Genomic DNA, 26,946 nt, shown 5'->3' with positions numbered 1-26,946 from the left:
GAACATGGCCCTGAGTGAGAAGCATGACAACTCTGAGAAAGATGTGGAGGATGCCAGTTGGCACTCTGAGGCAACCTTTCAGTTCCCTGTTGAGCGAGCCAGCAGACTGAGTCGGTCCTTAGCCCTCCGTGTTTGTATGAAATCTGCCATCCAAGATTATGGTGATGCCACACTTTTATCCAGACAGACCATACCAAAAAAGCATAGGGCTCTTTCTCCAGTGCAATGCTGAGTCCGACTCCATGTCGTAGTCTTGTCATGCACAAGCAGTGCTGAAGATTATAAATGACAGGTGACAACTTGTTCAGTCGTCACGTTAGACATTTGTTCTTCCATAAAGAAAATGATTGGGGATTTTCCAATTTCATGGCCTGGAACAAAGTGACTGACCCCAAGAAAGGATTTAGAAATGACAACAAGGTCACCTTGGAATTCTTGCAGGCCGAAGCTCTCCATGGAGTTGTGTGGGATTCGAAGAAGCACACAGGCTGTGTTGCTTGAAGAGTCAGGAAGTGACTTGTTCCATGTCCAGACTTTGTTTTCACAAATCAGCTACGAAAGGCTGCGTGCCTGATGCCAACAGGCAATGATTCCTCTAGAAGTGTCCCTTTAGCATTACAGAGAGCATTCTATAAATTCTAGCACAGTGATAAGCCCATAGGAACAGAAAAGTAACGAAGTCGTTTGAGTGGGAAAAGCTAGCTTCTTTAGCTAGCTTCATGCAACCGATGCTCAAGAGCTGTATTGAGACTGAGTGTTGCTCGGTGGAAAATAAAAAAGAGGCACCATATCTAAATTATTCAGGGCAAAATGGTGGCATGTGTCCAGTGTAAGAAAGTAGACTAATGAAAGATTATTATGACATCCTGCTAAGTATAAAAGGAAAGAAAAATATATTGGAATCATTTGTGCATTATTGGCAACAGAACAACTTGATGGTAATAATACAACACCCGGGAGCATGGCTTGCAGGAAGCAGAGGAAGGTGTGGGATTCCTCACATCGTCACCAGTGTTACATCTGCAGCTCCCGAGATTCAAAGAGGACCCTTGGACGGTCCAGAACATTAAGATCAACCATAGGTTTGAGTTCCCAGAACAGTTGGCACGTGATGAGTTCTTAGAAAAAAACGAGCCCAAGGACCTTGTGAATCAACCCTTCATGCAGTCTCAGCTCACAGTTGTAATAATCCTGGCAGACCACATGGTTAACCTCGACCCCTGGGGGATGGCAGATGGTGTAAATCTGATGATGACATGGTGCCTGGGTGCACCGAAGAAGCCATTGAATGGGACCAGCAATTAGCATAATGGCTATGTCGCTGGACTCCCATGTAGTCGACTGCAGTTCAAGTCCCAGACCTGGTGGCTTAAACTCACATCAGGCGCGTGTGCATGCGTGCGTGCCCAAGATCCCAAGAGAATGGAGAAGGGATTCCAGTGTGGTCATGCCCCGCTGGGGGATGATTTCTCACTTTCTATCTCTCTGTCTCTCTCTGTTTTTCTGGTGAGCGCATGTGCCCTATAGCAAAACCTCCTCCCCCACCAAAAAAAAGAAAAGAAAGCCATTAAACACGACTATGGGGACACAGTGACGACCTTTCTGTACAACACTGCACCAGTGTCTACGTGTTAGTGTGTGTCAGGGAGTTGAAGCTGAGTGAAGTTTTGTAAGCTGTCACAGACCATGACATTCCTCAGCAGTTGGTGGAGAAGAGTGAAGGATCGAGGCTCAGAAGTGGATGGAACGGAGGGAAGAGCATCTCTATAAGCAGGTGCAGAGAGCTGCCAAGGAAATGACATGTACGATGAAGAAACAGTGAGGTACACCGTGTTCAAAGTATCGAAGGACTCCTCGCTTACTGAGTTTGTTCAGAACCTCTCTCCGACCATGGGATTTCCACAAGCACAAATCCAATTATGGTCCCTGCAAGCAGGGAGTGATAGAACAAAGTGATGTGCAGTGTTAGAGGACAAAGCAGACGGCGACAAAACCATGATCGAACTCAGCGTCAGTGAAAACCCTTGGACAATATTCCTGGAAACAGTTGATCCTGAGCTGCCAGCCAGAGGAGTGACACTGCCCAAGTTTGATAAAGATCATGATGAAATGTTATTTTTAAAGATGTATGATCCTGGGGCCAGGAGGTGCTGTAATGGTTAAGGCACTGAACTCCCACATGGCTGACCATAGTTTGAGTCTTGGATCTGGGTAACTTGACACTTCAGGGATGTGTGTCCTGACTGGGTGGAGAAGTAGAGAAGGGATTGCAGCCTGGCCGTGCCCAATCAGGGGGTGCTTTCTTCCTCTTCTTCTCTCTGGTGAGCTCATGCACCCTCTGGCAAACTGAAAGATCAAACAAAACTTTCTTGATCCTAAGTTTCTGTCCTCCAAAGTAAGAGAAACACTCTCCTTGATGTTTGTTTTAAAGAATTATTGTTTGTTGGGACCAGCAGTTAGCGTAATGGCTATGTCGCTGAACTCCCATGTAGTTGACCATGGTTTGAGTCCCGAACCCGGTGGCTTAAACTCACGCCAGGCGCATATGTGTGCTTGCCCAAGATCCCAAGAGGAGAATGGAAGAGAAGGGATTGTGGTGTGGCCATCCCTCCTGGGGGGTGATTTCTCACTTTCTGTATCTCTGTCTCTCTGTCTTTCTGGCAAGCACATGCACCCTATAGCAAAAACCTCTCCAAATAAAAAAAGAAAAAAAAAAGAATTATTGTTTATTTATTTTTTTCATCATTGTTATTTTTTTAATTTGACCAGAGAGAAACACAGAGAGAGCAAGCTGCCAGGTCCAGGATTCAAACCACAGTCAGCCATATGGGAATCCAGCACCTCAACCATCACACCACCTTCCGGCTCCTCCTTGATGTTTGTTTGGGCTTTTTTACACCAAGTTAGACATACCTCTATTCTAGGATTCATTGCATTGTATTGCAATATTTCTGTGCTTATCATTTCATTAGACTATGAGCTCCTTGAGGGCAAGTTTTAAATTTAATTGCTCTCTGGAAGTCTAGAACTGGGAACAGTGCCCAGTCTCAGACTGTGCTCAGTAAATGTTGGCTTGAATATATGAATGACTTTTTGCTTGTATGGCTCTTTCATTCTTACATGGTGTGATTCAGAGTCAGCAGGAACATGGCCCTGAGTGAGAAGCATGACAACTCTGAGAAAGATGTGGAGGATGCCAGTTGGCACTCTGAGGCAACCTTTCAGTTCCCTGTTGAGCGAGCCAGCAGACTGAGTCGGTCCTTAGCCCTCCGTGTTTGTATGAAATCTGCCATCCAAGATTATGGTGATGCCACACTTTTATCCAGACAGACCATACCAAAAAAGCATAGGGCTCTTTCTCCAGTGCAATGCTGAGTCCGACTCCATGTCGTAGTCTTGTCATGCACAAGCAGTGCTGAAGATTATAAATGACAGGTGACAACTTGTTCAGTCGTCACGTTAGACATTTGTTCTTCCATAAAGAAAATGATTGGGGATTTTCCAATTTCATGGCCTGGAACAAAGTGACTGACCCCAAGAAAGGATTTAGAAATGACAACAAGGTCACCTTGGAATTCTTGCAGGCCGAAGCTCTCCATGGAGTTGTGTGGGATTCGAAGAAGCACACAGGCTGTGTTGCTTGAAGAGTCAGGAAGTGACTTGTTCCATGTCCAGACTTTGTTTTCACAAATCAGCTACGAAAGGCTGCGTGCCTGATGCCAACAGGCAATGATTCCTCTAGAAGTGTCCCTTTAGCATTACAGAGAGCATTCTATAAATTCTAGCACAGTGATAAGCCCATAGGAACAGAAAAGTAACGAAGTCGTTTGAGTGGGAAAAGCTAGCTTCTTTAGCTAGCTTCATGCAACCGATGCTCAAGAGCTGTATTGAGACTGAGTGTTGCTCGGTGGAAAATAAAAAAGAGGCACCATATCTAAATTATTCAGGGCAAAATGGTGGCATGTGTCCAGTGTAAGAAAGTAGACTAATGAAAGATTATTATGACATCCTGCTAAGTATAAAAGGAAAGAAAAATATATTGGAATCATTTGTGCATTATTGGCAACAGAACAACTTGATGGTAATAATACAACACCCGGGAGCATGGCTTGCAGGAAGCAGAGGAAGGTGTGGGATTCCTCACATCGTCACCAGTGTTACATCTGCAGCTCCCGAGATTCAAAGAGGACCCTTGGACGGTCCAGAACATTAAGATCAACCATAGGTTTGAGTTCCCAGAACAGTTGGCACGTGATGAGTTCTTAGAAAAAAACGAGCCCAAGGACCTTGTGAATCAACCCTTCATGCAGTCTCAGCTCACAGTTGTAATAATCCTGGCAGACCACATGGTTAACCTCGACCCCTGGGGGATGGCAGATGGTGTAAATCTGATGATGACATGGTGCCTGGGTGCACCGAAGAAGCCATTGAATGGGACCAGCAATTAGCATAATGGCTATGTCGCTGGACTCCCATGTAGTCGACTGCAGTTCAAGTCCCAGACCTGGTGGCTTAAACTCACATCAGGCGCGTGTGCATGCGTGCGTGCCCAAGATCCCAAGAGAATGGAGAAGGGATTCCAGTGTGGTCATGCCCCGCTGGGGGATGATACTTTACTTTCTATCTCTCTGTCTCTCTCTGTTTTTCTGGTGAGCGCATGTGCCCTATAGCAAAACCTCCTCCCCCACCAAAAAAAAAAAAAAAAAAGAAAAGAAAGCCATTAAACACGACTATGGGGACACAGTGACGACCTTTCTGTACAACACTGCACCAGTGTCTACGTGTTAGTGTGTGTCAGGGAGTTGAAGCTGAGTGAAGTTTTGTAAGCTGTCACAGACCATGACATTCCTCAGCAGTTGGTGGAGAAGAGTGAAGGATCGAGGCTCAGAAGTGGATGGAACGGAGGGAAGAGCATCTCTATAAGCAGGTGCAGAGAGCTGCCAAGGAAATGACATGTACGATGAAGAAACAGTGAGGTACACCGTGTTCAAAGTATCGAAGGACTCCTCGCTTACTGAGTTTGTTCAGAACCTCTCTCCGACCATGGGATTTCCACAAGCACAAATCCAATTATGGTCCCTGCAAGCAGGGAGTGATAGAACAAAGTGATGTGCAGTGTTAGAGGACAAAGCAGACGGCGACAAAACCATGATCGAACTCAGCGTCAGTGAAAACCCTTGGACAATATTCCTGGAAACAGTTGATCCTGAGCTGCCAGCCAGAGGAGTGACACTGCCCAAGTTTGATAAAGATCATGATGAAATGTTATTTTTAAAGATGTATGATCCTGGGGCCAGGAGGTGCTGTAATGGTTAAGGCACTGAACTCCCACATGGCTGACCATAGTTTGAGTCTTGGATCTGGTGGCTTAAAAATCATGTCAGGCATGTTTGTGCATGTGTGCCTAAAACCCAAGGAAGAGAAGGGATTGTGGTGTGGTCATGCCCCTTAGGGAGTGATTTCTCAAGCCTTCCCAGCCATGGTCATGGGTCTTCTCCGAGGATCTGAACCTGTGATCTTCCACACACATCCAGCATTGCTTGAGCAGCACAATATCACTGGACCACACCATGGCCTAGATGAGTCTTTAAGGACCAAGGATTAGCCAGACAAAGAGAGAGAGGAATGGCTCTGGACCAAGGGCATTTTGGGCCTGCCACAGCGAGGACTTAGAGCCTTTTCTGGGGGCCACTAGCTCTAGTTATTCACAGGCAGGTCTCATCCTTTTAGCACATGGACAATTCAGTTTCTCTCCAGGGGAGCTCTTCTTTTCTGTGTACAGAAATCTGCACAATGGACAGAACACAACATTACCCTCTCATGGCAGGAGCGTTTTCTAGGAAATCTAGTCTGACTTGGCATGAGATGGGAGAGGCAGGTCGTTGTCATGTAATATTGATTGTGTGGACTCAGTCTTTGCTCAGGGTTTGTTGAATTTGTTGATTATACCCCAAAGCAGACTCCTTTCCTTCCCCTCGCAAACCTGCCCTTCCCCTCCTCCTCAAGTGGGTCTCTTTTTGCTTCCCATCATCCAGGTGGAATCTCTGTCCCTCCCCTTTTCTTACCCACTGATCATCAAAGTCCTGGAGATTTTCCTCCTGCAGTATCTTGCCACCTGTCTCCCCTCCCTCCTTCCTGCCCACTCCCTCATCACACTCCAGGATGTAGGCCCACCAGGGAAGGGACTTTTGTGTGCACAGGGCTGGCACGTGTCAGTAATAGGTCCAATGCTCGTTGACGGGTCTTGTCATCGGAATGTTGCAGCCATCTGCCCTGACCAGTCTTCCTGCACACTTGCCCCTTAAATAGTTTTTTGTTTTAATTGCCAGGGTTCATGTGTGTGTGAGTGAGTGAGAGAGAGAAGACACCATGATGGGGCGTGTTCACACCAATTCTTTTCCTGCCATCCTTTTAAGACTTTGACCACATGCACACATGTACCAGGCATGTTTTTCAAACCAGGGGCAGGCTCCCTGGACAGGATCTGTGGACTGTGGAAATCTGGCTCCCAGTGCATCCTTTAACTGCTGCACTACCGGCTGGCCCTTCCTAAGTAGCTCTTTAAAGACCAGCCCTGTCATTTCCTGCTTCAAAACTTTCAGGGTCTCATACCTCAGCAGAGGTTTAAGCCAAGAACCTGGCTTACACAAGTCATCCTTCAGGTTCCATCTGCCCTCCACCCCCCTCCTCCTCAGCAGAATTCCACAGCCACCCTCACTGCATCTTGGACTAGGCGTTTTTACTACCCTGCTGCTCTGCTTGGTCTGTCCTTCCCACCTGCTGAGATGTTACCTATCCTTCGCATCTTGATGACACCTTAAGAAAAGCTGAGGTTTGGTGAGTTGTCACCCTGTCTGTGTCCCTACAGCTTAATGAATCTATTTGTCATCTACATTTTATATTTTGGTTAATTCTAAATATTTAAACATATCAGCCCCTTGAAGAAAAGGACCTTAGCTTAGTAATGAAAAATAAAAAGTTATTTCATATTATTATTATTATCATTATTATTATTACTCAGTTTTGACCAGAGAGAGAGAGAAAAAGAGAGAAAGCAAGCTGCCAAGTCTGAGATTTGAGCCGTGGTTGGCCATAGTGGAGTCCAGCTCCTTCACCATCATGCCACTGGCCAGGCCCATGCTTCATAATTTTTGATACATTGTGCCTAGCTCAGGGTGTGGCACAAGTAAGTAGTGGGATGGTCTTGGTTAGTTTGGCAGAGATACTACCCTTACTGCAATCAACAGGGACTGGGCTGAGCATAGCCTAGGTGGGTAGAATGCAGGCTGTTTGGAAAGATGCATTGTGTCGGTGTGGGTTGACATCAGTAGCCACCGGGATGGTGATCAGACTGGCCCTGAGGGCTGGCTTCCAGTCACTGGACCCTGGTCATACCAGATAGGACCACCAGGTGGCGCTCACGCTCCATGAGTGCTGGTCAGAATGCAATGGTGAGCTCAGGGCTAGGCGGTGTCTGCCCAGCCAGCTGAGGGTTCTACCTTGCCCACGCTAATGCCCCAGGCTGGGCGGGATCTTTCGACTAGTTACAAACCCAGCTCCCCGCTCTCCGAGCCACATGTCTCCATCTGTCTCACTGCACCTCTACACGGTCTCCACCACAGCCAGGGCCACACCCCATAAACACTGATTTGTGTTACCTTTTCCTGCCGCTTAGATGATGCCTCCTCTCCCAGGCAGTCTGTCTGGCCATAGTATGGTTGTGGGAGGCAGGGGATGACGGCAGGGAGCTCCCAGTCTCAGATGGACCGGGACCAAATTGAATTAGGAGCTCTCAGCCATGGAAGAAGCCCTTCCGTAGTACCCGATCAGTCCCAGATCTGAATAAATTCTCAGGGCAGCTTTGCACTGTCCTGCCTCCCTGCCCCCAGGCACCCTCAGAAATGCCTCACATCCGCAGTCCCTGTCCTTTATGACTCAGCCACTGCCTGGCTTTTCCTCCAAACCACAAATGACTTGGGGTCCCTATGTTAGAGGGAGGTTCAGGGGAGTCTCCTGCCAAAGGTATGCCGAGGTATGCTCAGGCAGGTAAGCTGGGCGCCTCTGGGCCAGTGCTGGCGACGAGGCCACCTCATTTCTGTCTCAGTCACACACCCCGTCCCCCAGCAGAGGAGTCCTTCCTCCTGGGTGTCTGGGCTGGGTGAGCACCCAGATCTTGTCCCTCAACTGTCAGATGGCTCTGGGCACAGTTCATTCGGACCGTTCACTTCCCACTCAAAGGCTGTTAAGGAGCTCCTGGTTCTCACCGGGGAAACAGGTCCCACACCGTTTGCACCTGAGCTCGTGGAAATAGAGGGCTTCTGTTTGTTTCACACTTGCTCACATGGCCGGGCACTGATGCGTCTCATCCACCACACCTGTGTACAGACCTGAGGAGCCGCCTTGGAGGGGTGTGTGTGGCCTGTGGGATGCAGGACAAAGGGGCTCTGTTCCTCCCCACCCTGCACCCCAGGTACACATTGCTAATCTCGGGAGGCCTCTGCCCTTGGTCAGGTGTGTGGAGGCTGGAGGGACTAAGGAGAGGTAAGTACAGAAAGTTTTCTCGTGTGAAGGAGGGTTTGATGCTGTTAATCTGATGTGTAAATTTACCTCGCTGGGCTGTGATAAGCATGTATAGGGAGTATCGTGCTGTAATTAAACATATTTAGTCCTATAAGAATAATAGCGAAGTTTGAGAAGGCCACTCAGAGCCAGGAAATCATTCCTCTACCCTAAAAAGTTTAACATGCCTTCTCTTCTGCCAGAGAAAACTTGCAGGATGAGAACAATCGGGGAGGAACTCAAGTCCCAGAGTGTGCACCGCAAGGCACAGCAGCTCTGCTCAGGGCCTCTGGGCCAGGGGAGCAGCCTGGAGCAAGGAGAGTGACTAGCGGAACACGAGTCTGCTGGTGGGGGAGCAGTGGGGTGAAGCGGGCTTCAGCGGTGTTGTCCCCAGCCAGGATATCAGGCAGGGAGGGCTGGGGGCAGGTGTCAGACCCACCTTTCACTGGGGATATTTCAGCTGGAAGAGCCTCACTCCAGCGTGCATCAGGGGATGCCACAGACCAAAGGACTCCTAGTATCTTTCCAACTACAGGCAAAGTGAAGCACTTTTCAGAACTGCAGGCAAGCCTCCCCCCTGCACACACACCTGCCCCTTCTCAGTATGCTGGTCTTCCTACACCCCAGCCAACTGTCTGGTTCCTGCACCTGGTGAGCCTTCAAGGCAGGGGACTGACTCCCAGGGAGAGCACAGGTCTGGAAGGGCACGAAGAGGTTATCTCTTTTACACGCTAAGGTGGGCAGTACTCCAGGGGTGCGGCGAGATCACAGGGGTGGCGCTTGACAAAGTGCTTTGCAGAGAATCAAGGACCGGTCTTTCTCCTGGGCAGGGCTAGATCACGTCCATTCCTGTCCCAGCACCCTGTTACTTGTTTAGTTCATTGTTAGCAGTTACCCACTTCACATGCCAACCTGTGGCTCCTCAAGCTAGAGTTCTTTTCTGTAGAAGTCCAGGGTAGTCCCAGAGATGTCCACAATTTCTCAGGGCATAGGAGCAGCTCATCTTTCTACTTTTTTTTTAAGAGTTTTTTTTGCTATAGGATGCATGTGCTCACTAGAGAGACAAAAGGTGCAAAATCACACCTCCCCCCAGGGGGGGAGGGGAGATGGCTTTGCCACAATCCTTTCTCCTCTATTCTCTTCTAGGAATTCTTGGGCACACCTGCGCACGTGCCTGGCATGAGTTTCAAGCCTCTGGGTCCAGGACTCAAACCGTGGTTGGCCATGTGGGAGTCCAGCAACGTACCTATTATGCCATCTGCTGGCCCTATCAATGAGACTCAGATTCTAAGTTCACATTCAGCATCCTTGTGCTCCTGATTAACTGGCCCTAAACCATTTCTGGGTCAAGTTCCAGATGCCACCCCACTCTGGCAGATGCTAATGATACAGGTTCAGTCTGAAGATAGACTATGAATCCTCTCTCCCTCCTTTCTCTGCAGTCTCCATCCCTCAGTTCTGTGTCCCCCTCGCCCTCCACAGTGAAATGTAATGAGTGGCTTTGTAGCCATGGTTACTGTCACCACCACCTGCTGCACCAAGGTTCTGGTCCAGGTGTTTTCCTGAGAACTGTGGGGCCAGCTGGCAAGATAGTCACAGTTTCACCTCCTGACATCTAACAGAACAGAATCCAAAAACATTTTCAATGGCTTAGATGTTGGGAACAGAATTGAACTGGGAAAAATAACCTACTAGTTAAAAATGAAATTATAACAAACACTCAGAAGGGCCTGGAGAGCAGGGCATGAAATTCTCCCAAAAGTGCCAGTAGCTTAGACTAAAAGGGGAGTGAGTATGCACCTTCTCAATGTAACCCTGGGCCCGTTCCTTCAGGCCTCGTGGTGTGGTGAGGCCTCCTGGGTTCTCAGCTCTAGCCAGCAAAGGTTCCTGGAGGGACTGGAGGCCCAGTCACTGAGATGGAGACCAAACTCACCAACATGAACCTTCTGGGGACAAGCCACCATTCAGCCCACAGTGAAATGTAATGAGTGGCTTTGTAGCCATGGTTACTGTCACCACCACCTGCTGCACCAAGGTTCTGGTCCAGGTGTTTTCCTGAGAACTGTGGGGCCAGCTGGCAAGATAGTCACAGTTTCACCTCCTGACATCTAACAGAACAGAATCCAAAAACATTTTCAATGGCTTAGATGTTGGGAACAGAATTGAACTGGGAAAAATAACCTACTAGTTAAAAATGAAATTATAACAAACACTCAGAAGGGCCTGGAGAGCAGGGCATGAAATTCTCCCAAAAGTGCCAGTAGCTTAGACTAAAAGGGGAGTGAGTATGCACCTTCTCAATGTAACCCTGGGCCCGTTCCTTCAGGCCTCGTGGTGTGGTGAGGCCTCCTGGGTTCTCAGCTCTAGCCAGCAAAGGTTCCTGGAGGGACTGGAGGCCCAGTCACTGAGATGGAGACCAAACTCCCCAACATGAACCTTGGGGAAAAAAGCCACTATCCAGACCTAAGATTATGCAGTAAGTGAGGAGAGAAGGCAGGCAGGAATGGCCAGAGCACTGGCTGGGAGTCCGCACTGCGACTTCCAGTTTCTCCCCAGCTGGCAAGCTTAGCCCACCAGGCCCTCTGGAACCTCGCTCTAGAAAGGAATGTGAATCTCCACTGTCTGGAAGGGAAGCAGTCAGAAAGGCTGTGCGGGCGCTGGAAACACTAGAAGACGCAACCATGGTTATGGGGCGGAAGCTCACAGGCCCAGCACCACTGCTGACCAGGAACACTGTGCTCGGCGCAGTGTCAGGGAGTTTTCGGGCCCCTCCCAGGGTGAGCTTGGCCGAGGCCACACAGCTGCCTCCTGGCAGAGCTGCTTAGTAACTCCCCCCTCCCTCCCAACTGGGAGAGCACTCTGGAATCATGGGCATGCCAGGAAGGGCAGGTGTCCTGAATAGCAAGTACATGTTGTAGGAACCCAGGGCGTGCTTGCTAATTTGGGAGCTGCTTGAACAGAAACGCTAGGGTTCTGAAATTCAATCAGATAAGCAAGTAGAGAAAAGGCAGCTTGGAGCTACTCACAATTGAGTCAAATTCTGCCCACCTTCTTTTCCCTAACCTCCCTCGCTTCACTTCCCACTGTGCCATTTTCACCATCAGTGACACATGTGTGTTCAGGCTGTTGCTTGTTCCTCTCACAACGTCCTGAGGTCAGCGGGCCTGACTTGCGAGGAAGATGGAGTTTCTGTTCAGAACTGAACAAAGGAAGGCGTGAATAAGTGAGTAAAGGGCATGGCCGGGAGGTGGGTGCATCCACAGACTAATGGACACATGACTGGATGACTGTGTGTCACCTCCCCTCCTCCACGCAGCTCGCAGTGGAAAGCTCGCACTGAGACATGGCTGCTAAGGACATTCTTTTCAGTGGAACGCCCTCTCTGTGCCTTAGACCGTGCCCTTTGAGAATAGGAGCACTAATAATCCTTACCTTGAAAGCTAATTTTTTTTAAAAAATGATTTCTTCCATGAGGGAGAAGACAGCATGAGACAGCACCCCCAACTAAATCCTGATACCACAACCCACCCTCACCTCCAGCTCCAGACTATAGGCTCCGACGAGTCTGCCTGTGCACACCAACCAGCACGGCCCTCACGCAGAACAAGGTCCCTACACCACCCTCACGTACACACGTGCTTAGTTTTCCCGAGAGGAAAGGAGATAGAGGAGTGTTTGGTAGTGCCTGCTCATGTCACAGTCCTCCCAGGGAGCTGGGACCACAGGTGCACACCACCCGCCGGCCTGCTGAGGTTGGCTCAGGAAGTGAACCCAGCCTCCCAAGCCACCTCAGCCAATGAGCAGCAGTACCCTCCTGCTTGATCCACCGTGGCTGGGCCCACACGCTCTTACTCAGGCCTGAGAAGTCTGGAAACGTGACCATTTCCTGGCTGCTGCCTGTGTTAAAAGATTGATAGATTCTTCTAATATTGCCTTTAGGGTCGTTTCTTGATAAAATATGACTAGACATTTCCAACAGTAATAACTGGCCCATACTTTTTCCACTCTCATAAATGCCACCTCGGGCCTCTCGATAGCAGGCTTTCATCTTGCCTCCCTGCTTGTGACAGGTATTGATATGTCCTTAGAGTCTTGGTCTGGAATAAGCTGCAGCCGAGGTGAGTCCCAGGGCATTTTGGTTCAGGAAAGGCCATGGTGTGTGGCTGGGAGCCCTTCCTCCCTTCATTCCATGTGACCAGTCCTGAGACCCAGTGCCCGTTGCTTTTTGGCATCTCAGTTCCTCATCCTCCACCCTCGAGCTGAGGAATGGACTCCATGGGCAATGGAGGTGGGAATAGTGACAGTGGATCTGGTTTGGAAAATGTTGGGTTGGAGGCAGTTGGCACATTCAATTGTAAGGAAGCTGTGGAGTTAAGGGAGAGATTTCAACTGTAGATAAATACATTTAGGAAATTTCTATTTGGAGTGGGGTGAGGGCAGAATCTGCACTTGTACCTGTTGTGTTTTCCTAAAACTTCTGAGTAAAGGTCTGTGTCTTTTAATTTATTTTTTTAAAGAATTATTTATTAGGCTGTCGGAAAAGTCATGACATATTTTTCTATGCCAAAATGTCATGACTTTTCCGTTGACCCAATAATTTTATTATTATTATTGTTATTATTTTAATTTGTTATAGGGTGTGTGCACTCATCAGGGAGAGAGAAAGTGAGAAAGCTAGTCACCAGATCAGAGACTCAAACCGCATGGGTCATGTGGGAGTCTAGCACCTCAACCCCCATGCCACCTGCTGGTCCCATGTCTTAATTTCTTTTATATTTTCCACAGTACATGTACCATTCTGAGCACACAGGCAGATGTGCACTGACTGCTCATTGAGCTAGCCGATCTCAAATGTAGCTAGCCTGCTACTTGCAATGAAAAAGAGTGAGGTGAGAAATAAAATTTTCTTATCTCGGGACCAGCAGTTAGTGCAATGGCTGTGTCACTGGATTCCCATGTAGTCGGCTGCAGTTCGCATCCCGGACCCGGTGGCTTAAAACTCACACCAGGCGCGTGTGTGTGAGTGCCCAGGATCCTGAGAGGAGAATGGAGGAGAAATGATTGCATCCTGGCCATCCTCCCTGGGGGGTGATTTCTCGCTTTCTGTCTCTCTGTCTCTCTCTGTCTGGCGAGCGCACACGCCCTATGGCAAAAACCTCTCAAAAAAAAATAAAAAAAAAAGAAATAAAATTTTCATCTTTATTGACAGACCTTTATGTACACATGTTGCATATACCTTAGTGTTATAAAGGTATGAAATGTTAACCAAAGACAATTTGACAAAATTAATATTGAAAGTATCATTTCTTAGTTTATCATATACCGAAACAGGCTTTTACCAATATTTTGGCTTACTTTTTCCTTACTATTCTCTTTTAATTTTGTATTTTAGGTAGTATTAATACATGATTATTATTACTTTATATCCTTTTCCTCTTAATATTATCTTAGGTATTTTAATTAGCCAAGGAACAGTCATTTGAGTGGACTCTTCATTGCTTATTTGTTTACTGTCTTTGTGCTGGAAGTCTATAGACAGTCCCCAGTGTGGCGTGATGGTTGGACGTTGGCTAGAGGGTGCAGTCCTGAGGAAGTCCCAGCTGCGTTCTCTCCTTTCTCCCTCTTCTGGGCCTTGCTATGACAAGGGGTCTAGAGGGTTTCATTGGCCCAGGGCTAGGAGAACACACGGTACAGCCCCCAGTTGTTGGTCAGGCCGGACATCTCAGTACCCTCCTACCCCCCCAACCAGGACTCTTCTTTTAGTTTAGAGGCAAAACAGGCTGGTGTGGCTAAAAGGAGACCTAGCTTCCCGTCCTGCCTCTGTCACTTCATTGCTGTGTGACTCTGGACATGCATTCTCACCTCTCTGATCGCCATTATTTCCTCAAGTAAGAGAATGACCAGTTACTTATGGACCCCTTCAGTTCTGCTCTTAAAACTCTTTGAATTGGGGCCAGCAAGTGGTATGGTAGTGAGGCAGGAAGAAAGCTGGAAAATGGAAGTGGGTAAGGAAGCTGTCTATGTGGCTAGCTAGAAAAAATGACCAGGGCAGAAAATTTCCAGCTTGTGGTAATGTAGGTGAGAGATTTTCAGTGGGGGATGTCTAGCTGATGGCCAATGAGTTGAATCAGTGGGCCCAGCCACATTCGATAGAGCTAATGAGAACCAGCCGCATTTGATATATAGCCAATGGGGTGAAAGCAATTAGTGGCCCAGCCTATGATCAGCCGGTTCAGGAATTATAAGCCCTATGGGAAGCTGTTACCAGGGCCTTGAACCACTCTTCCTCTTTCCGCGTGGGCTGAGTCTCCCTCTCGCAAGTGTACTTTCGCTTCTACTTATTGAAGTCTCCTTTACTTTCACTATTGGCGGGTTTTAGTCAATTCTCGTTCAAAACACCGAGAACTTGGATAATAGCCCTCCCGCAACATACATTGCAGCGATCCAGCCAAGAGGTAAACCCGTAAATGGGGACCCCGTCTACTCTGTTCCTTCTTTCTCATTTTCATCTTCATTTCTGTCGTGTCTCTCGGCCATAGCGGGCCAACCAAGACCGGAATAATATTCTTGGTATGGGCAACTTGCATGTAGGGCTAGAAACCGTGTTTAAGGGCGAGAGACTCCTCTTCTTTTTCTCTTTTTTTTTCTTCTTCAGCCACCAGATAGCCACATTTGCGTGGGGTGGGCATTTGAAAGCCATTAGAGTGCCCCAAATAAAAAGTCTCTCATGTCAGGATATCCTGGACGCTAGAATATTCCAGGCCAGGCAGAAGACAAGGTTGTGTATTGTGCGGGCTCATACTGAAATAAGCAAAACACAAGCCCCTTCCCCATGTCATTTCCTCTCACGTTTCAGACTGTGGGGATTTTTTCTTTTCTGCAAACCTTTTTTCTACTCCGTTGTGTCATAAAGTGCCATGTGATGGTCTGTCTTATAGCTTTCCTCTTTCTCCTGATCATGGTGCTTGTAGTCTGCTGCTTCAGCCTACTCCAATCTCGTAATGAAGACTCATCTCCTGTTGGAAGACTTGAACCTGTAAGTTGGGCATCAGCCCTTCTTTTTTCCTATTAATATTTAATAGAAGTACTATTGTTGCTAGGGAAACTCAACCCATGGTGGTCCCTCCCGGGATGTGAGGGTTCTCAGCTTTGCATGGCAAAGAATTCAAGAGTGAGCCATTGAGGGAGAGTGAAAGCAAGTTCACTGAAGTGTGGAGAACTGGCTGCCCCATGGTGGAGCGGCCATGTGAGGAGAGTGGATGAGCAGTTTCATTCCTTTCAAGGGAAGGAACTTCTGCCTGAAGGGAAAAGGGCAGTGGTGTTTCTGAAACCATTGTCCTCTCCCTATTTTCTGGCCTGATTACGGTAGGGTCTATCATTGCCATTATTGTTCTAAACTCTCATAGTGTAGATGGGATTGTCATCTAGAATGCTAACACCATAAAATGAGGGTATGATGAGTCTGAAGAATTCAGCAATCATTTCTGGTGCCATCTTGGGTCATTCTAGGCACCATCCTGTTCCACCTGGTTTAGACTCAGTCTCTCAACCACTTCTTGTCTGTCTGATTTTGGGCGATTAGAATGTCCTTGGTCTCACTATGGCTCCTTATCTGTCTCTCCCATCAGCATATGTGGATAGAAAAGAATGTTCTGTAGGGAAGAAATCACCTTACTTCCTAAAGCTAAGCCAGCCAACTTGGAAATCTAAAGAAAAAGGGATATGTTTCTGCAGGCTTTTGCAAGGAGAATATTTTGGGGAAATGAACTCATTTGCCCCTCAGGAAACAAACAAACAAACAAACAAAAAACCCCAAAAAACAAAAAACAAACAAACAAAAAAAACTGTGTAAGAGCAACCTTATCCATGGCTGCTATCTTTACATCCCAAGGTTTCCTCGGTCATTCCTGGAAACAACATGCCTATAGATACACTTAATTCAAGGCTATGTTTTTTTTTTTTGTTTGTTTGTTTTTTTGCTGATTTCCTCCTTAAGCCAAGGAAGACTTCCTCTCTGCTCCCAGGACTTAGCCCTCAGTATTACCCTGAGCCCTGTGTTATCTGTCCTCGTGAAGGCCACAGTAATCTTGTTGAAGGAAAACCACTGGTTGCCCCACTTTGATCTCTTAGATTACTCCCTATAGCTCTTCTCACCATACTGTTTACCCTAATCCCTTTCCTACCTGTTGTAGACCATTTCACAAGTCTCTCAAGGCCCATGCCCCATATGCTGCTATGAGAACTACACCTTCCTTCAACATGATGACAGGCAATTTCCTGCTAGACTTCTCTGTCTCTCTTCCAAGGCTTCCCTTCCTTTGTCATTTTCTCTGCTGCTTTCTGGAATGACTTTTTCTAGGGGGTGACTCACCCTTAATCTTTCCTGTACCTTTTAGTTGCTTCCATTTCAGAACCAGAAAGGAGTCCCAAGGACCAGACCCTTATCAAATGAATACCTCCTGGGGAGAAATCAAAAGTCCAGCTGCTGTTTCAAAGACTTGCTCAGGCCAAACTACATATTACTTTATTCTCATACCCACTTTAGTGTGCTTCTTCTTGAAGGCAGAACCAAAGGAAGGGTAGGTCATAGCTCTTTAGAAGGACTCCAAGGATCCTGGAGACTCTCAGTCAGGCTGAAGACATTCAACCAAGGAAATGGTCCTGGGAACCAAAAAAGACATGGCAAGCTGGGGATGCCCAGGTCACTGTCCCGGAGCTTCATCCCCCTCCAAGGGGATGCCTCAGGTGGAATATTAATTCTAGTTGCTCAATATAGGTATTCACTCCAAGGATCTCAAGATACACTAAGGCTGAGGATGGTCGGCATCTGGTGTTATTGGCAGGGATATCGTCTAGGGATGATGCCTAGCTGGTTCCCTTGGAGTATCCACTGGCAAGGGAGATGCCCCAGGCAGGACTCTGGTCCTAGGTTGCCTATCCCTTCCTCTTCTGTCATTTCCCCTTCTTTTTCTTGTAGGAGGCATGGGAAATAATCACTTAGTTTCCCTTGGCCATAATGGGACTACCAAGAGGACATACACCTCCTTCCTACCATTCCTCCCCTTGTGCCCCAAGTATGAGTGTGTCTACCCCAAAGAAGACAGAATGAATATATAATCAACCTTTCATTCCATCATGCACTCGAAGCAGGATCACCTTTCCCCTTATAGAAATAGTTGGACAAGAGGGCCCAATCAGAGTCCATCAAAGTTCTCCAAACCATTACTGATATTCATCAATGCAGAGAAAAGTTGGACAAGCAACCAAAGACCCCAGTAAATTTACTGACAGGTTCCAGACTTTGACCCTGGCTTTCAGTCTCTCTTGGAGGGATGCACAATTCATTCCGGTTGTCTATGGTACCCCGATTGAGAAGGAAGAAATATTAGACACAGCACACAAAGAAGCAAATGCTACATTTGCTAGAATCTTACAAAGAAAATTTTCAGGACATGAGACTGTCTCTTCAACTGACCCTGAATGGGAGTATAACATTTTTATGGGAATGAATCTGAGAGCTAAGTTCTTAGAGACTCTCTTGGTAGGAATGAGATATGGGATACAAAAATCTATAAATTATAACAAATTGAGAACAATTTACGAGGGCCGATAGGTGACATGGTGGTTAAAGTGCTGGACTCCTACATGGCTGACCATGGTTTGAGTCCTAGACCTGGTGGCTAGAAAAGCACATCTGGCATGTGTGCCCAGAATCCCAAGAGGAGAATAGGGTGAAGGGATTGTGGCATGGGCATCCCCCCTGGGGAGTCATTTATCACTTTCCCTCTCTCTTTCTCTCTTTGGCAAGCACACATACCCTACAGCGAAAACAAAACAGGACAAAACCCAAAACCTTTGGATTTATCTCATCCCTAACCTGCTTTCGTATGAAGAACTATCATGTTCTTCTCCTCCCATTCTGACTTACCAAGCCAAATTTTCTTCTTGGGAATGTCTAATGTCTCAGCTTGGGTTCAGCTCACCTCTCTGCCTCTTTCCTTGCTAGTTCGTCCTACTGCATTGCCATTCATCCCTCTCAGAGATGGTACTTGTGCAGTGCCCAGCCCTGGTGTCCGTTTTGCTTTCCCTTCTCCTATTCACAGCATGGGCCCTGGGTCCTCTGACTGCATCTGGGCTGCACAGCTCAGTGTACTGGATCTCAGGCCTCTGCCCACCATATTGTGTTGTCTGCCCTTGCCCCTGGAAATTCTTTGGGGTACACCTGACTCTAGCAAGATGTTGACATCTTGTGGGTGTTCCATGGCCATCGAGTCTGAATCAAGGCGCACTGTCCAGCATGAGTTTGCTTTTCGCTGACAAGCTTGAAGCTGGCAGGATAAGCACGAGTCACCCTTCCTCCATCGAAAACAGGAAAACAGCTCGTGGAGGTTTCCTTTCTTTCCCTCTCGAGCAGGATACACGTTTTCAGTGTGGAGTTTGGAGCCGTGGGGTTTTACCTTATCAGCGATAATCCATTTCCAGCATCTCTCAATGTTAACTGAGTCTCCCTCCAGGAATATCTAGCAGAAGGAGTCAGCTTCCTTCTGGATAATCCTTGTCCTCTGCAGAGAGATGCATGGAGTGGATGCCCCAAAGCCCTCTGAATGCCCCAAAGCCCTCTGGTCTCACTTCTCCCCCCTTGGTGTAGATCCCTGCCTTCCGCTGCATGTGCAGCTCACCCTCCCAGGTTGAGAAAAGACTGCTTCTAGTGTTCCTGCTTGGTGGGAGTGGAGGGAGAAATGGAAGTGAGTAGAATGGACCATTCCATTTTCATGGCCCCCCTTTCAAGTACATTTTGTCATCCCCGATTGAATAGATGAGAAAACTGAGAGCTAGAAAATTTTATTATTTTGCCCAAAGTCACAAAGACAGAGGTAGATTAAACCTTGAGCCTGGGCCCCAGTTCCCTGCTACTCAAGATACTACCTAGATGAGAAAATCAGCAACTCTCTGTTATTCAGGACTCCTCAGGGTCAGGCTCTGTGTGGAATAATGCTTTATCCACATTAAGTTCTTCACGTTATTTTTTTATTTTAAAATTATTCATTTTACATTCATTCACTGAACATTATCACAACATACAAAATATGATTTCCCACCCAGAATACACTGGATATTGGCTTAATCATACATGTTATTGTCAAATAATTTTCCATGTCTTGTTAAGTGAACTCTCATAAAGTCCTATCAGGCAGGTTTATTTGCCACAGTGACAATAACTCTGGCACAAGATTGTAGCAGCTTGTGCCAGATGATAGGTCTTCTAAACTTGTCAATTTAATATCTGCCTCAAACCCTTAGCTCTGCCTGTGCCTCATCCTCCTCTTCCCGGTGGCTCTACAACCACGGAAAGGTCAGAGTTGTGTTCAGCACTCTGTGTAGTAAATATCTGTCCTCTTAGGAATAATTTAGGATAGCCTGTAGCCAGTCACCATGCCCTGCCAGGGGAACTCAGTGGACACTGAGTCTCACATTCCAAAAATCTCTGACCCTAAGCCTCTTGACTCTGGTCTGATGGACAATACACAGTACCTCTGTAATTGTTCTTGAAGTTCATGTTGAATGAAATCTCCTCCATTCCTCCACAAGCGAAAGAACATGTTAGTTTTCCAAAAGATGCTGACAGTTGAATAGAATTTTTCTTTATGTGGGCTGTGCCTCAAATGTCCTAATACTTGAGAGAACATTGACATGATTCCCCTGGATTGCACCTGTCCTTCCTCACTGGCCACCCAGAAACCTTTCTCACCTCCCCCCAGCCTACTCACCACATGAGAGCCAGAATGAAAAATATGAAACTGAATAGGCTATGAGATAGTGTATCATAACAGAGTTAAAAATGGGGATAATTGAATACATATTTCAAAAACTAGTAGAACTGTTAACAAATGTGCACAACATAATGTAATGTTCAATGTTAAACAAGATGAATACACTTATCTCCTCGATTTGATGATTGTACACTGTGCATGCCTTATAAAACCATACCGCAGCCCATAAGGATATATATTGATTATATATAAACCAGAAATCATAATTTTAAAAAAGAATGAATTATTATAAATATAAGGCCGATGATATCATTCATTCCCTAGAAACCTTTTGATGGCTTCCCATTGCTTTTTTTAAGGCCCAAACCCTTAACTTCAGCATTCGTGAGAGCGCCAGCTGCCCTCACTGTGCTTCAGCCATACTGATCTTTTGGTTCCATAATTCGATCTTTTCCACCTTAGGACCTTCTGCTTGTGGTACTCAATTATTTTAAAATACTGTTTTCACCAGGCCAGCTCCTTCTCATCTCTTAAATCCTGTTTTAAAAGACTCTTCCTCAAAGAACCCTTCCTAACCCCTAAATGATTTCTCTTATAGCTTCGTGATATTTACCATAATTTATCCACACGTACTTATTAGTGCTAGCAACATTCAGAGTTGTTCCCTCGTTGGACTGTAAGCTCCTTCATGAGGCAGGGGCTTGCTTGGCCTCTCCTCCAGCTACCCAGCATCCACACAGTAGGCCTTTGACAGATATTTGTTAACTAAATATCGGGTGGCAAGGATTAGGCTAGTTATAACCTACAGAATTTTCTAAGCCTGGTTTTCCAGAAGCTCTTCTTGAAAATTTTTTCTCATCTAAATGAAGTTGTCCTTATACTCTGAACATCGGGGACTATGGGAAAGACACAACTGGAAAGAATGTCTGCTTGTAATTAAATCATAGCCTAATGAAGTAAGTGACACATTGATCTGTCTCACTGCTCACATATCTGGGACCGTGTGTTGCATACTAATTTCTGGTCTAATTCAGTTAAAGTTCTGTGGAGAAATCTCTTTTCCCCTTTAGAACAGGTATAAGATCAGTGCTTAGAGAATGATGTTAGACAGGCCCTTACAGAGAGACTGAAAAAGACAGAGAGGAGGGGACTTGTAGCCTGGAGCTGTTCCATCTAGTTGTGGCACATGAGTAAGATCTAGGTTTCGAAACCTTAACTAGCTTGAAATATGAGGGTATCTCATGATCCATTGCGCATCTTCTTAGCTCTTAGGAGAGGCAAATCAGACAACTGAGTTTCGAGGGTTTAGTCTCAGGTTGCCCCATGGTTAGTACAGCTTCAGTGCAATTTTTTCTTCCCTTGCTACAGCATGAGACGAGGAGAACTGATGTTGACAGTTAGTACCTGGAGGCCTCGTGTCATCCTCAGTTAACTGAAAATGGCTTGAATAGAAGCAGAATGGCTCACTTATTTAGGTAGAAAAGTAAATCCATAACAAAATTCACAGAAAATCTTTTTGCTAATTGCTACATCCACTGGTATACCAGTATTTTTTAAATGATCAGTATACTAGGGAACCAGAGGCAGTATCTGTCATTAAGGCATGTGTCTAGTGAGTAGAGTAGAAAGTGCTTTAGACCAGGCACAACTGTGGGTTCAGAGGTACTGTAGTAAAACATACCCCACCTGCTACTACATATGTGTGCCTCTTTCGTGCTAGCTGAGCTGCATTGGGTTGCACCCAACAAGAATAAATCAACTTAATCTATAGAAAAAGCAGGCCAGCAGGTGGTGGAGGTTAAGGTGCTTATTCCCACATGGCCAACTATACAGTCTGAGTACTGAACCTAGTGGCTTGAAAATCACACCAGGCACGTGTGTGGGTGTCCATAATCCTGAGAGGAGAATGGAGGAGAAGGGATTGTGGTGTGTCTGTCCCCTCTGGGGGTGCTTTGTCGCTTTCCCTCTCTCTCTGTCTCTGGTGAGTGCATGCATCTTACTGCAAAAACAAACAAACAGATAAAACCAAAACAAAACAAAAAGACAAACAAAAAACTCCTCCTGTATGCATAGTGAAAGCTGTCTGCAGGTATTCCTACTGCCAGTCAGGAAAAACGCAGGTTCTAAGCAGGACACTGAAATTTGGAAGGAGAATAAGATCCTGTCTCTTATCAGAGCTTCTCTTGGTTCTACTTTTGAGGTGTCTTAAGGTGTCTGACCAATCTGTGGATAATTACTATGTGTTCAATTTTTTTTTGGAGGGGTGAGGCATACATGAACTACGTACTTAGTATATTTTTAAAGCTACGGCCAGAATTTGAGCCATGGTCAGTCACATGAGATCCACCTTCCAATGCAGAGTGCTTAACCATTGGGTTGCTAGGCCAATGTGAAAATTCTTAATATACTACTTTCTTTAATACTTCCCACTCTGAATGGATAAAGTTATCTCCATTTCTACAAGAGCATAAACTCAGACACTGAAAGGTTAAAAATATCATAGCCAGTAAGAGGAGATCCTGTGGGACCAGCAGTTGGCATAATGGCTATGTCGCTGGACTCCCATGTGGTTGACCATGGTTTGAGTCCTGGACCCGGTGGCTTAAACTCATGCATGTGTGAGTGTGTGCCCAAGATACCAAGAGGAGAATGGAGGAGAAGGGATTGCGGTGTGGCCATCGCCCCTGGGGGGTGATTTCTCACTTTCTGTCTCTCTCTGTCTTTCTGTCAAGTGCATGCGCCCTATAGCAAAAACCTCTCTCAAAAAAAAAAAAAAAAAAAAAAGGAGAGGAAATCCTTGGATTCAAAACCAAGTTTGAATCAGTCAGTTTTCCCTTACATGTGTGATTCTTGGGTCACCTGTCTCTGAATCACTTTAGGGTGCTTGAGGAAAATGCCGACTTTGGACCCAGGAGTTTGCATTTAACAAATGATGTTTGCATTTTCCTAAACTGTATTTTCTAAAGTGTCTCTAGCAAAAAGAACCAGAGGCAATAGGACATTAATAAACATCATGTTTTTATTTAAAAAAAAAAGTCATGAAAGAGGAGTCTATTGCACAGGGTCTACAAAGAGCTAAAGATCAAGCTGTGGGCTGTTTCTGTATCCCTTGAGCTAAAAATGGTTTTTGCATTTTAAAGGATTTTATATAAGGAAGGAGTGTGCAACAGAGATTGTATGTAGACAGCAAAGCTTAAAAATGTATATCATCTGGCCCTTTACAGAGAAAGTTAGTTGACCTCTGCTCTATGATCAAATGATCCCAGAAAGTGTCGAAAAGAGTAAACACTTCTGGGGTGCTGTTTGATGATTTAAATGCTCCCGTATGCACTTTGTGAAAATGAAGCAGGGCCATCATGCACACTAGACTTCTAAGAGGAATTCTGAAAAATATTGAACAAGTTTCTTGATTGCAAGAATATTTGGCACCTTTGGTATAGCCATGTGCTCTGGGATTTTTGGAGGATACTCAGCATTTTTTCATCTTGTTTTACCACAGAATTCCCTGTATATTTTTAAATGTTTAGAACTGATATTCTGTGGAATAGGCTTCAAGAAATATTTTTTCAAAACAAAGTAATTCCAATCTAAATTTGGCAATTGATTCCCTTGAATCACTCATTAAAATCTTTTCCTTTATCATGGTCAGGAATGTCATATCTTGTCTGCTTATACCTGAGGAGTTCAATCCATTTTCCTAGGCCTTCTGTTCAAGATCCTCTTTTTCATAATAAAACCTATTGTCCCCCACATCAACCAACATCAACTAGAAAATAAAGCATCTTAGAAATTTTCTAGTTGATGATGGTTCATGTAGGAAATAGTAGTTATATTATAAAAAAGAGGATCTTAGAAAACCAAAAGAAAATGATTTTCTAGCTATATGAGGGTTACCATTTTTGGCACAAAAACTTTTAATTCTTCTGGACAGGAAAGTTTTGAATCATACTGACAAATTCACTGAGTAATTAAAAAGAGAACATGGAGCATAATTAACCTTTTTTATGACATGATGTAGAAGAAAGATAATAAAAATATGAGAAAAGTTGTGCTTCTGGTTCAGGGCTACCATTAACAAGGTGGGAAAGCTGGGAAATTCACTTTTCCACACTGGACCTCTGATAAAATTAGATGATAATCTAGACATTCTTCAAACTTTCTCATAGCTCTAACATTTTATGATCTTCTGGGATAGCAGAATTCCCAGAAAGGAGTGAGATGAGGCAAGTTCACTCAAGTTTCTATTAGATTTATGTCTGATGATATTCCACTACCTTCACATATCAGTTAGTATTGCTAAATCATGATTGTAACACAGATTTTAAAAACATTCTAATTGATACTTAATTCTATTTAGTGAGCAAAACTCATAGTTTTACACATCAACAGATTTGGAATCAAAGGCTTTCTTAATCCCCTTAAGCAGATTTTCTTCTTCTTGAGTGAGTGTGGCAAGCCTTTGATCATGGACTGGAGCAGATGTTGGTGTCTTTATCCTTTTTAGAAAGCCTCAGCTGTCTGAGAAAATCTGCCCCTGAGGGCTCACAAATCTGATCTGATCACTCTTAATTTGCTTCCCAGATAAAGCTATTGATTATGGGAATGAAAAGAGTTGCTCTTCATTTTACAGGAAGGTCATGACCTCCGGTTTTGTGGATTTCTATTTATTAATTGATGTCATCGGCATCAAACTTCAGCTGTACCCTCCCTGAACCTCCAGATCCTACCATCATCTCTAAATGACTTTCTACTGAATTCCCAACACAACAGAGGCTGCTCTGGGAAGTTCTCTTTTCTCCTCAAGCCTCCGTCCATCCATCCTTCACAGCATCTTTCTTCATCTCCATCTTAAAGCTTTGGAAGTACCTAGTGACTTCTCCCTGCCTCACTCATTCCTTCATTTTATGTTTTTCAAATATTCATTCTGTAAGGTACTCTGGACCAAGTATAGTCCTACACCTTCAAAGCATTCCCACTCTGGGGAGTCTTCAGAAATTCATTTGCCAAAAAATGTGTACTTTACAAGTCTGCAAGTGTAAGGGTTGGAGAGACCTTTACTTTGTCTGAATAAAAGAATCAGGGGAACCAGCAGTTAGTGTAATGACTATGTCGCTGGACTCCCACGTAGTCGACCGTGGTTCGCGTCCTGGACCCAGTGGCTTAAAACTCACGCCGGGCACATGTGCGTGCGTGCCCAAGATCTTGAGAAGAGAATGGAGAAGGAATTGTGGCGTGACCATCCCCTCTGGGGGGTGATTTCTTGCTTTCTGTTTCTCTGTCTCTGTCTGGCGAGCGCACACGCCCTATAGCGAAAACCTCTCAAAAAAAAAAAAAAAAAAAAAAAAAGAAAGAAAAAAAAGAATCAGGAAAATTTCCCAGGGAAAGTGATCTGAGAGATGTGTCTTAAAGGGCAAATCAGAATTCACTTAAAGGGTGACTGACACTCAGGATGGAGGGAACAAGAAATGCAAAGGCTCTTAAAGAGAAGACTGATGGAATCCATGTTCTGACCCTAAAATCTGCGGTTTCCCCAGGTCCAGTGGCTTGCCCTAGATAGCAGAGTTTTGAGTGCTACCCTGAATTACAAGCAGAATCTGCACACTTCCCTTCACACTCTTACATACTCAGGGTCATGGTGTAGAAGTGAAACTTACCATTTGGGGCAAGCTTTTAGTAGACCCAGGGCTCTTTTTATTGTAGTTGGATGATTGCCATACCAAGCTATTGATGGTGTTAGGAGTTGGATATTTCCATGAAGTCACAATTTGAATTATGACATTCAGACTTGGACATGCATTCATCTATTTAAGATTTATGCCTACTTTTTGCAGAATTGTGTTTGGAATTAGAGATACAAAAAATTAAATACAGTTTCTGACCTCAAAGGACTCTTAAGCTTTTAGGGGAGAGAAAAAAAAGTAAGGAAAAAAACAAGTAAAAACAAACAAAGAACACATATTATTGGAGATAAAATTGAAGCCTACAATAGGGAATGTGATTTATTGGAAGATTTAATGTTAATCTCTCTATTCTTTCCATTCTGACTAGATACCTGGTTTGGGCACTAAATCATATAAAATCCTTTTTCCCAATTGGATAGACATAGTGGAAAATTAGAAGTTTACATTATTGACTTCAAAGAGAGTATGGAATCCAGAATTCTTGGAAATTACACCAGTGTTAAGATTGCCAACTATTGGGCCTTCTTTAGGGAATAAACAATTGAGTTCTGCAAGGTCATCCTATTTAATAAAAATGAAAAAAAATGGAATGCAGAATACTTTCTTAATTGCCTAATCAGTTGATTTTTGGTAACAGTGAAATACTATGACTAGGTCAAACAACAACAATCTTAAGGACGGCACCTGAGATCATTATACTTGTTATTCCAAATTCATTTCCTTTTGTAAAATCTAGACAAAGTATATCACAAAATGGAAGCAAAGGATCAGCAAAGAAGCAGTGAGAGATGCCCAAAGGATGATATGAAAGTTCTGGCTCTAGGTAAGCTGAGGGTCAGGAGAACAGATGTGGGAAATAGGCATTTGAAGGTATATCAACTTTATTGTGGAAAGTCAGGCTAAAGCTAGTGACACGGCTACCCATGTCTTACAAA

The 26,946-nt window shown here is 45.3% G+C and overlaps 1 long non-coding RNA gene and 2 pseudogenes across 1 annotated transcript in view; all 3 read left to right on the top strand.

The window, feature by feature from the left end:
* The window catches only part of LOC102490415 (ubiquitin carboxyl-terminal hydrolase 7 pseudogene), a 2,427-nt pseudogene extending 444 nt beyond the window's left edge, over positions 1–1,983 (top strand).
* Positions 1,984–3,286: 1,303 nt separating this feature from the next.
* On the top strand, positions 3,287–6,821 carry LOC102487213 (ubiquitin carboxyl-terminal hydrolase 7 pseudogene; annotated as a pseudogene).
* An 8,079-nt stretch (positions 6,822–14,900) lies between these two features.
* Positions 14,901–26,946, top strand: part of LOC102489718 (uncharacterized) — a 30,272-nt gene continuing 18,226 nt past the window's right edge. Inside the window, exons 1-2 of the long non-coding RNA XR_334029.1 lie at positions 14,901–15,014; positions 15,498–15,595. This is a non-coding gene — a long non-coding RNA (uncharacterized LOC102489718). The remainder of the gene's footprint in view (positions 15,015–15,497; positions 15,596–26,946) is intronic.

Source organism: Tupaia chinensis, unplaced genomic scaffold (genome assembly GCF_000334495.1).
Source record: "Tupaia chinensis unplaced genomic scaffold, TupChi_1.0 Scaffold000139_1, whole genome shotgun sequence".
NCBI classification, from domain to species: domain Eukaryota; kingdom Metazoa; phylum Chordata; class Mammalia; order Scandentia; family Tupaiidae; genus Tupaia; species Tupaia belangeri.
The sequence above is the reverse complement of the archived record's forward strand: the minus strand, read 5'-3'. Positions and strand labels throughout refer to the sequence as shown.